The sequence below is a fragment of the Alosa sapidissima genome, chromosome 21 (assembly GCF_018492685.1).
Source record: "Alosa sapidissima isolate fAloSap1 chromosome 21, fAloSap1.pri, whole genome shotgun sequence".
NCBI classification, from domain to species: Eukaryota; Metazoa; Chordata; class Actinopteri; order Clupeiformes; family Clupeidae; genus Alosa; species Alosa sapidissima.
Genome location: NC_055977.1, coordinates 25,347,256 through 25,356,740, shown reverse-complemented (window position 1 = coordinate 25,356,740; position 9,485 = coordinate 25,347,256). Strand labels below are relative to the sequence as shown.

Sequence of the window (9,485 nt, the reverse complement as noted above, 5' to 3'; positions counted from 1 at the left end):
TATGTGTCTGTCTGTTTGTCTGTGTGTGTGTGTGTGTGTGTGTGAGTGTGTGCATCAGTGTCCATGCTGTATTTTCATTTGTTTCTGTGTGTTTCTGTATGCACATGTGTGCACATGTGTGTATCTATGCATATCGTGGGGGGGGGGTCTTTCAGATTGCTTGATAAAGAGGAACATATTAGCAGCATGCTTGTGTTTATGTGAACATCTCACTATTTATGGTCATGATAACACTTTGGCTCTTCTCCCTTAACTCAAATATTGACTCAGCTGTGGTCCTCAGAGTAATGCGATTTTTCACATCATTTATGAGCCGATAGCATCAGCTTAAGCAGATAAGACTACCTCACACAATGGGATACAACTCTTTGTAGCACCTTTGCTCTTGAAGGACCATAGTTTCAAAGGTCTATAAGTCGCAATCCTTTCTTGCAAAGAAATGCCCAGAGCAACTCAGAGTTAAGTGTCTTGTTCAAGGCACAATGGTGGCAGCTGGGAATTGAACCCATGACTTTTCAGACTACTGCATGTTAGCCCAGCTCCTTAACCACTAGGCTACCACCGCCTAGTGGTGCACCAACATGTAATGTTTACTTTCCTGGTCTACGCTACACTCATCTACTAGGTTGTTTTTATTAGAAATCAGTCAGGTTGTTGTTGCGTAATCTGATAATCGGGCCTGAAAACGTAACCTCCTTGGCAGAGAGAACGGCAATAACAAAAACAAAATCCAGACAACCCGAAGAGTCGGTATGAGAAAGCGAGGGAGAGGGGGAGAGGAAGAAACAGACAGAGAGATAGAGGGAGAGAGAAAAGAGAGAGAAAGACAGACGTCATATTTCTCTAGTGTTTTGAAAGATGGCGTGTGATAGTCGCATGACTATGACAAAGGTCCCTTAGCTGTCAGTGTTTGGAGGACTGACAGCCTGATCTCTTTTGAAAGGAAAGAGAGAGAGAGAGAGAGAGTGAGAGCGAGAGCGAGAGAGAGAGAGACTGCGATGGCACCTCTTTAATGTTCTCCTGTGGGGACTGCAAAGACAAGTCAACGACAGCTGCGTTTTTATCCCACGAGGGTTTCACAAGACATAATAAACTATCTCCATTTTGATTGGCTGCTGAGTGTGGGGGAGTGTGGGCTTGAAGCGCAATGGACAGGCCGAGAGGTCTCCCTCTCTCTCCCGAGTGGAGGTGGCTTTCAGGCACTCTCATTCGCTGCCGTGACAACATCTCTGTAGGATGCTCTCTCTCTCTCGTTCTCTCTCTCCATCTCTCTGTCTCTCTCACTTCATCTCCCTCACTCTCTCTCTCCTTCTGTATTTCTCTCTCTTTCTTTCTTACTGATGGACATGTAAGAAACATATTTACTTAAGGAATGCTACTCTTTCTCTGGATTATATCATTATATAATATAACAATGATCTGCCGGTGGCAATCTAATTCTGTCGGTGTGTGTGCATGTGTGTGTGTGTGTGCAAAGGTGTGGCTCTGGCACAGACTTCAAGCTTCACATTTGGCCCTGATCTGTTACACACCTGGAACATTCCAGAAACTATCCAGCTACTATCTGTGCCTGTGACACCACCACCACAACCAAGCTCACAGCTCCAGCACTTACATTTACATTGACATGTATTCATTTAGCAGACACTTTTATCCAAAGCGACTTACATATGTATTATATTACAAGAGCCATAGTCACCAGAGCAACTCTGGGCAAAGTGCCTTGCTCAAAGGCAGAACGGTGGAAGCCGGGAATTGAACCCACAACTTTTCAGGCTACTGCGTGCTAGCCCATGCTAGCCCAGCCCCCGTACCACTACGCTACCACTGCCCCCAGCACCACATCACCACCACCACCCTCAGCGCTGGCCCCCTGGCCCCTGACTCCTAGTCTGCTGTCCACTGGCCTCAAATCAGATGCTAACTGGCCCCTGCTTCCCCTGCGGTGCTTGTTGCGTGTCTCAGCGCTCCGGCATGGGAGAGACCTGGCTGACCCCAGAACAGGCCCCCAGCGCCTCCCGGCTTCCAGGAACTCCCTGGCACTGGGACAGGTCTGGGGAGACTTGCGTCAGAAGGAGGAGTGTGTGGAGCAAGCAAACATGTGTGTGTGTGTGTTTGTGTGTGTGTGTGTGTGTGTGTGTGTGTGTGTATGTGTGTGTGTGTGTGTGTGCGTGCGTGCGTGCGTGCGTGCGTGCGTGTGTGTTTTGGGGGGTAGTAGGGGGGTGGAGGCCTGAGAAAGGGTGAGGTGGCTCACCATGAAAGGCTTTTTCTTGGAACGGTGCAGATGGTATCATCACAGAGACCAAGAGAAAATACTCCCCTCTCGCTCTTCAAATGCACTCCACGTAATTCGAGCTCTTTTTACATAATATGCAGGTAGGCTTTTGATTTACAGTCCTCTAAGCGTTCACACACACACACACACACACACACACACACACACACACACACACACACACACACACACACACACACACACACTCCATGCTCGGAGTCAAACCGCTGCAAGACATTTTCTTTTTCCGCAAACACACAAACAAGCAGCACAGAAAGTTCTGGAACAGGGCCGCGCTGCTGTCCTTTCCCCCGTATGAAGCGCAGTGTGGAGGCATGTCAGCGTGGGGCCCCTGGGGAGCCATAATGGCCCCCTGAAGGCGCTCTAATGGAGGGGAGGGGAAGGGCTGGCGTACTGGGCCATGGAACAAACACCACACTGGAGCTCCGACAGGAGCTGCTGCTGTTTCACACTACAGACTACAGCATCAAACAACACTTCACACGTCTCAGTTCAGCTCTCTCTCTCTCTCTCTCTCTCTCTCTCTCCCTCCCTCCCTCTATGTCCCTGTCAATTCAATTTCAATTCAATTCAAGAAAACTTTATTGGCATGAACATTATTGCCAAAGCTCAATTACATGTACACATAAGAGGTAAAGAGGAAAACAAATAAATATAATAAATACATGTTTAACAGAATTGTAAAATTAACATATTAGAGGACATACAAGTAGACATAGAAAATTCCATTCAATTCCATTCAATTCAAAGGAGCTTTAATTCTTACTATAAGAATTTATAAAGCCAACATATTTTAACACAAATAATATATAACACAAATACAGTAACTTTATCTATCCTCCCTATAGTCCTCTGTATCTGTTCTGATCTCTTTCCTACCTTCCTCAATAGAACTCTTATCCCTCTGTATTCCTCCCATATTCCTCTGTATCTGTCCATCTCTTTCCTACCTTCCTCAGTAGAACTCTCATCCCTCTGTATTCCTCCCATATTCCTCTGTATCTGTCCATCACTTTCCTACCTTCCTCAGTAGAACTCTTATCCCTCTGTATTCCTCCCATATTCCTCTGTATCTGTCCATCTCTTTCCTACCTTCCTCAGTAGAACTCTTATCCCTCTCTCTTTCTACAGAGTTCTCTCCTCTGTTTGTCCTTTTACTTTCACAATCTTTCCCTCCTTTTTCTTCCTTTCTTCCAAATCTCTCCACTCTTTCAACTCCGCTCCATCAGCGTTGCTACGTTGCATGCAGTCCACTCTGTCTTGTATGACAGGCCACCTTGATGCCCCTGTACCCCACTGCCTCTACGAGAGAGCTGAGAGAGAGAGAGTGTGAGAGAAAGAGAGAGAGAGAGAGAGAATGTGAAAGAAAGAAAGAGAGAGAGAGTGTGAAAGAAAGAGAGAGAGAATGTGAAAGAAAGAGAGAGAGAGAGAGAGAGAGTGTGAGAGAAAGAGAGAGAGAATGTGAAAGAAAGAAAGAGAGAGAGAGAGAGAGAGAAAGAGAGAGAGAATGTGAAAGAAAGAAAGAGAGAGAGTGTGAGAGAAAGAGAGAGAGAGAGAGTGTGAGAGAGAGGGAGAGTGAGACAGAGAGAGTGGAGGAAGACAGACAAGCTAATATTGAGCCTGAGAGAGAGATGGAGAAAGGGAAAGGAAAGGAGGAGAGGAAAAGACAGAGCGGAAGAGCGGAAGAGTGGAAGAGTGGGAGATGGACAGGAAGACGGGCAGCACAGTGCTCCTGCTGGGGCCTCTCTGTCACCGCCACCGCCACGACTGCCACCGCTGCTACGGCTACCGCTGCCACGGCTACCGCTGCCACGGCTACCGCTGCCACGGCTACCGCTGCCACGGCTACCGCTGCGGGCTTTTGGAGAAAGCGGGGAGTTAATCACCCGCACCTGACTCCCTCGGACTTGTCTGAGTGGCACTCAACACTCCATTTTCTAGCAGCCAGACGACGCCACCGCCATCACCATCACCATCAGCGCTGCCACCGCTGGGGCAATTTCAGTCATTTTCCACAGCAGCCATGAAAACACGTCCAATTTACGCATTAATGTGAGGAGAGGAAGGGAGGGATGGAGAAAGAGAGAGAGAGGGGGGAGAACACACACACACACACACACACACACACACACACACACACACAGACACACACACACACACACACACACACACACACAGAGGGGAGTGTTTTGTGGTGCACTGAGAAAACAGTTGCTAAAAACAAAGACAGGACAGACCATCATCTCCCGCCTGTGAAATGTCAAAATGAGCTTGAGCCAAAATGGAGACGATTAAACTCAATGAGGACGGCAGAGGCAGGCACACACACACACACACACACACACACACACACGCACACACACAAGGCAGAGACAGACACACAACCACACACTCTCAGCGATCGCTGAAGCACAAAACTAGCCCCTACACTTGATATATGGAGAGTGCAACCCTCCGCTTATACAGACACAGACACTCACACACACAGTCACACACACACACACACTCACACACACAAAAACACACACTCACAAAATGCACAAAAGTGTTTTACTTCAGCTTGTTTACAAAACCCGCCTCGGAAATAGCCCATGGCCATTTCCTATTGAGCCGTAAACGGTGCCCATTGGCGGCATCTGCTTTTCCGGTCCCAGAGTGTCCCTTCCTCACAAACACTCATACACGCCCTTCCTCTGGGTGCCGAGCTGTGAGGAAGGGCCAATTGAGCCGGAGCTCCAAACTACCCACTATCGCCACCGTGCCCAACGTCCAGAATTAGACCTGAGGAGTAAACTGGACTGATAATCCCATCTGGACGGAGGTATGCCCATGAGTGAGGCTGCACTGACACACACACACACACACACACACACACACACACACACACACACATACACAGACATACACAGATGTGCACACACACACACACACACACACACACAAACATGCACACACACACAGCTGCACACACACGCACACTCACTCACACACACACACACACACACACACACACACACACACACACACACACACACACACACACACACACACTACACATACAAACACAGGAACTCACAAACACACACTCTGCTATAGCTATCAGCGCTGTGCAAACTACTGCAGGCGGACAGTAAATCAAACGCTGCCAGCAAACCTCACCGGTAGCAAAGCTGCTTTTCAGTAGCGCCATAGCAATGGTACCATGACAACACAACTGCATGCTACAGAACCGCAGGACTGCATGGCCACAGCATGAAGCTGATCGCTGTGTAATCTCATGGAAAAGTACTAGACTGTGTAGATTTGTCTTGTCTTGAACCCTTTAAAAAATGACAATGCTATCACCTTGTCTTAAACATGTCATTTAATATCTAAAGCATGACATTTAATGTACAATGATATACTAGTTTCATGCAACCATTGTCCACCATGAGAGCTATTGTGTTGGATGCAAGTCATGTGAACTAGTGTTTTGACGCCATTGTATCAAACACAATGAGTGCTCTTCGTGATTACAATTGATCATGATGCAATGTCACACAATGTCATAAAGGCATTCATCCATCACCAAAACCTTTGAGAGAGTACAGTATCTGTCCTGGCATGTTTACGCTGCAGGTAGGTGAGTCTGAGGGCAGAGTTTTCCAGTAAAGTGGCCGCCCCTGAAATCATGGTAAATAGCTTGGGGCCCCGCGGGCTCCATGGGAGCTGGACGCGGCACTTCTCCATGAAAGGTAATAAACCCAGCCCAGCCGTAACCTTCAGCGAGCGCGCAAGCTACTGTGTGGGCGCCACGGAGGTCAGAACAGGGGAGAGAGAACCGGCCAGGGAGAAAAAGAGATGGAAAGAAGAAGAAGAGAGAGATAGAGATGGAGAGATGGAGGGAGAAAAGAGATGGAAAGATGGGCAGAGAGATAGAGATGGAGAGATGGAAAAAGGAGAGATGGAGACAGAGATGGAAAAAGGGATAAGGCAGAGAAGGAGGAACAGTCCTAGACAGCGAGGGAGAGAGAGACAGAGAAAGAGAGTTGGAGAGAGAGAGAGAGAGAGAGATGGATAGGAGGATAAGGCACACTGAGTGAAAGAAGAAAAAAAGGCCTGCCCAGGCTGGCAGAGGGGCGTGCGGGGGCAGGAGTAATTGTGTCTGGGCGCTGGCCTGGCCGTGCCAACCCAGCACTGCCACCCAGCCGGGGTGCGCAGGCGTAGCCCTGTGCCATCCATCATGGCACCATTAGGCAGTTATGAATCACGGGCGGGAGGGAGCCACGGGTGCCCAGTCACAGCCCAGTTGCCAGGGCCTCTCCAATGAAATGTCCCTGGCACAGACTGGACTAGACCAGACAGGGAGGGAGCGAGGGAGGGAGGGAGAGAGAAAGAGAGTGGAAGAGAGACAGAGAAAGATAGCATGACTACAGTATGAGTGTGTGTGTGTGTGTGTGTCTGTGTGTGTGTGTGTGTGTGTGTGTGTGTATGTGTGTGTGTGAGAGAGAGAGAGAGAGAGAGAGAGAGAGAGAGAGAGAGAGAGAGAGAGAGAGAGAGAGAGAGAGAGAGAGAGAGAGAAGTAGATGAATAAAGTAAGACCATGCAACAATGAGAGAGACATAGAGGGACAGAGAGAAAGAAAGAAAGATGAGGATGAGAGTAAGAGAGAGAGAGAGAGAGAGAGAGAGAGAGAGATTGGACTTCAGAGTACCCATATAGACTGGCCAAACTGCCCTGTTCGTGTTGGCGATGGACACAATGCTGGAGCTCTGCTCTGTTTATGTAACCCCCAGAGATGCACAGAGAAACCAGCAGGAGTGGTGCCAGCACCCACTCTACTCCTCTCACTCTCTTTTTCTATCACTTTACTCTCCCTTCATCCATCACTCTCTCAACCCTTCTCTCCCTCAGTCCCACCCTCTATATCTCTTCCTTGCTAACTCTTCCTCTCACTGAGAAGGAAACGCCTGTTTTGGAGTGCCTTAGGTACAGAGTGAGAGAGAGAGAGAGAGAGAGAGAGAGAGAGAGAGAGAGAGAGACTGCACATTCACATTCACTTTTTCTCTTCTTTTCTCTCATTTCACCTCCCTCCATTTATCCACACATTCTTCTCTCTATCCTTTACTCCTTCTCTCTCCCTTCCTTTCTCTGCTTCCCTCTTTGTCTGTGTGCTCGTCTGTCTTTCTCCCTGACAGCCTAAGGCACAGAGAGAGAGAGCCTGGACACTGGCCACTAAAACGGAGACAGACACGCTAACAGCGCTAAGCTAATTTCACCCGACCCAGCCACCACCCACCCAAAGCCCTCGCCCCCTTCCCCATCCAGAGGGGCCCCAAGACTAAACAAACACAGGCAGAGAATAGAAAACATGAAGTCTCACAAAGAACGGAAACACTCAAGAATAGAGGGCGAGGGGCTAACCAATTAGCAGCCACTTATCACATGCTTAGCGGCTAACTAGCCATTAGCTGATTATGGGAGCCCGTCACTTAGGGGAGAGGGGGGCTGAGAGTGGTGGTGGGGGGGTGGTGAACTTGACATCAATAACACTACAATGGGCTCCCAGAGGCAGAGTAGAAAAATGTGTGTTTGTGTGTGTGTGTGTGTGTGTGTGTGTGTGTGTGTGTGTGTGTGTGTGTGTGTTGGGAAGGGGTTATCAGCAGTGAAGTGTTGGGGAGTGTTGAGGAGGTTTGGGGGGTGGGGGGTCCTTAGGGGATCCTGGGATTGAACCCCCACCCCGGTTGGTCAGCATGTGAAGTAGCGGGGCGATGACGACGCCACTTTTGGGCCTCAAATGTCACCCTGGCCTTTCAGCTCGCTGAGAGAGGCTGTTGTCTGAGCCTGGAGCACACAGGCTAATTAGTGTTCCTCTTGTTGTGCCTGTGTGTGTGTGTGTGTGTGTGTGTGTGTGTGTGTGTGTGTGTGTGTGTGTGTGTGTGTGTGTGAGAGAGAGAGACAGTAGACACAGTAGACGCTAGACTATGCTGCTGTTTAAAGGTCACACATGTGTACACACACACACCACCACCACTACCAGCACCACCATCGACTGCACAGATTTCAACTGCAGTAGGTCTTTTACAAGATACAATTACAGGACTTGGAATTACAGAACAAACTTAAACAATTACCACTTCATAATAATCCTCACCATTCTGTACAAGTGAGACATTAAAGCAGCCCTAAAGAGATTTTTTGGCTTTGAAATAATGTTTCCAAAATCATCTTAATAGCACATAAGACAACACTTCTGCCTCATTCTAAGTGGGTCCCATTGCTTTTAATATAGACTAAGGAAGTTGCTGTACACTCTCTGTTGCTGAACACTGAATATGAACACTGCATCAGCTCCACCCCCACCATTGGAACGCTCACAGGTGGAGTTAACCAGCTAGGGATGTGCATAGATTGAGACTACAAACGATGACAATAAAGATTCCTCAGTTATTCAGTAGTCAGCGGTTTAGCCCGTGGGTTAGCTAATGTTATGCCTACTGGCTTCGAAAGCTAGCATGCTAGTTCGTCTTATTCTAATTCCAACGCTTCCAAAAAGGATGACTGCCAAACTACAACACATGTCTGATCGTGAATGTGTAATTTACTTCTATAGCAAGGTACTATAACAGACATACTGTATACCAATGCTACACACACACACACACAGATAATTATACATATAAAATATATGGATGATAATACACACACACACACACACACACACACACACACACACACACACACACACACACACACACACACAGATAATTATACATATAAAGTATATGGAAGATAATACACACACACACACACACACACACACACACACACACAGACACACACACAGACACACACACACACACACACTCACACTAACAGAGTCAGCGATTCTTTCATTCATTGTTCTGCTCCTTACTCCAGTTTTCCAGCCTCCTGTGTTTCCTCTCGTTTGCATTTTCCCCTCCTGACCTGGCATTCTCATCTCCTCCACTACCTCTTGTGCTGCCCACACACACACACACACACACACACACACACACACACACACACACACACACACACACACACACACACACACACGCACGCACAAAGCCTATCTCTTTAGCCACATTTAACCCACAGCATGCATAACTGGCATGCACACACACACACACACACACACACACACACACACACACACACACACACACACACACTGCCTATCTATTTA

The 9,485-nt window shown here is 48.0% G+C and overlaps 1 protein-coding gene and 1 long non-coding RNA gene across 2 annotated transcripts in view; both read right to left on the bottom strand.

Annotated features, from left to right (window-relative positions):
- The window catches only part of LOC121696184 (RNA-binding motif, single-stranded-interacting protein 3-like), a 169,614-nt gene that overhangs the window by 105,579 nt on the left and 54,550 nt on the right, over positions 1 to 9,485 (bottom strand). The gene's annotated exons all lie outside the window — the stretch shown is intronic.
- LOC121695297 overlaps positions 1,632 to 9,485 on the bottom strand; it is a 13,050-nt gene continuing 5,196 nt past the window's right edge. The window contains exons 2-3 of the long non-coding RNA XR_006026058.1: positions 6,624 to 6,627; positions 1,632 to 1,709 (exon numbers count right to left, since the gene is read on the bottom strand). This is a non-coding gene — a long non-coding RNA (uncharacterized LOC121695297). The remainder of the gene's footprint in view (positions 1,710 to 6,623; positions 6,628 to 9,485) is intronic.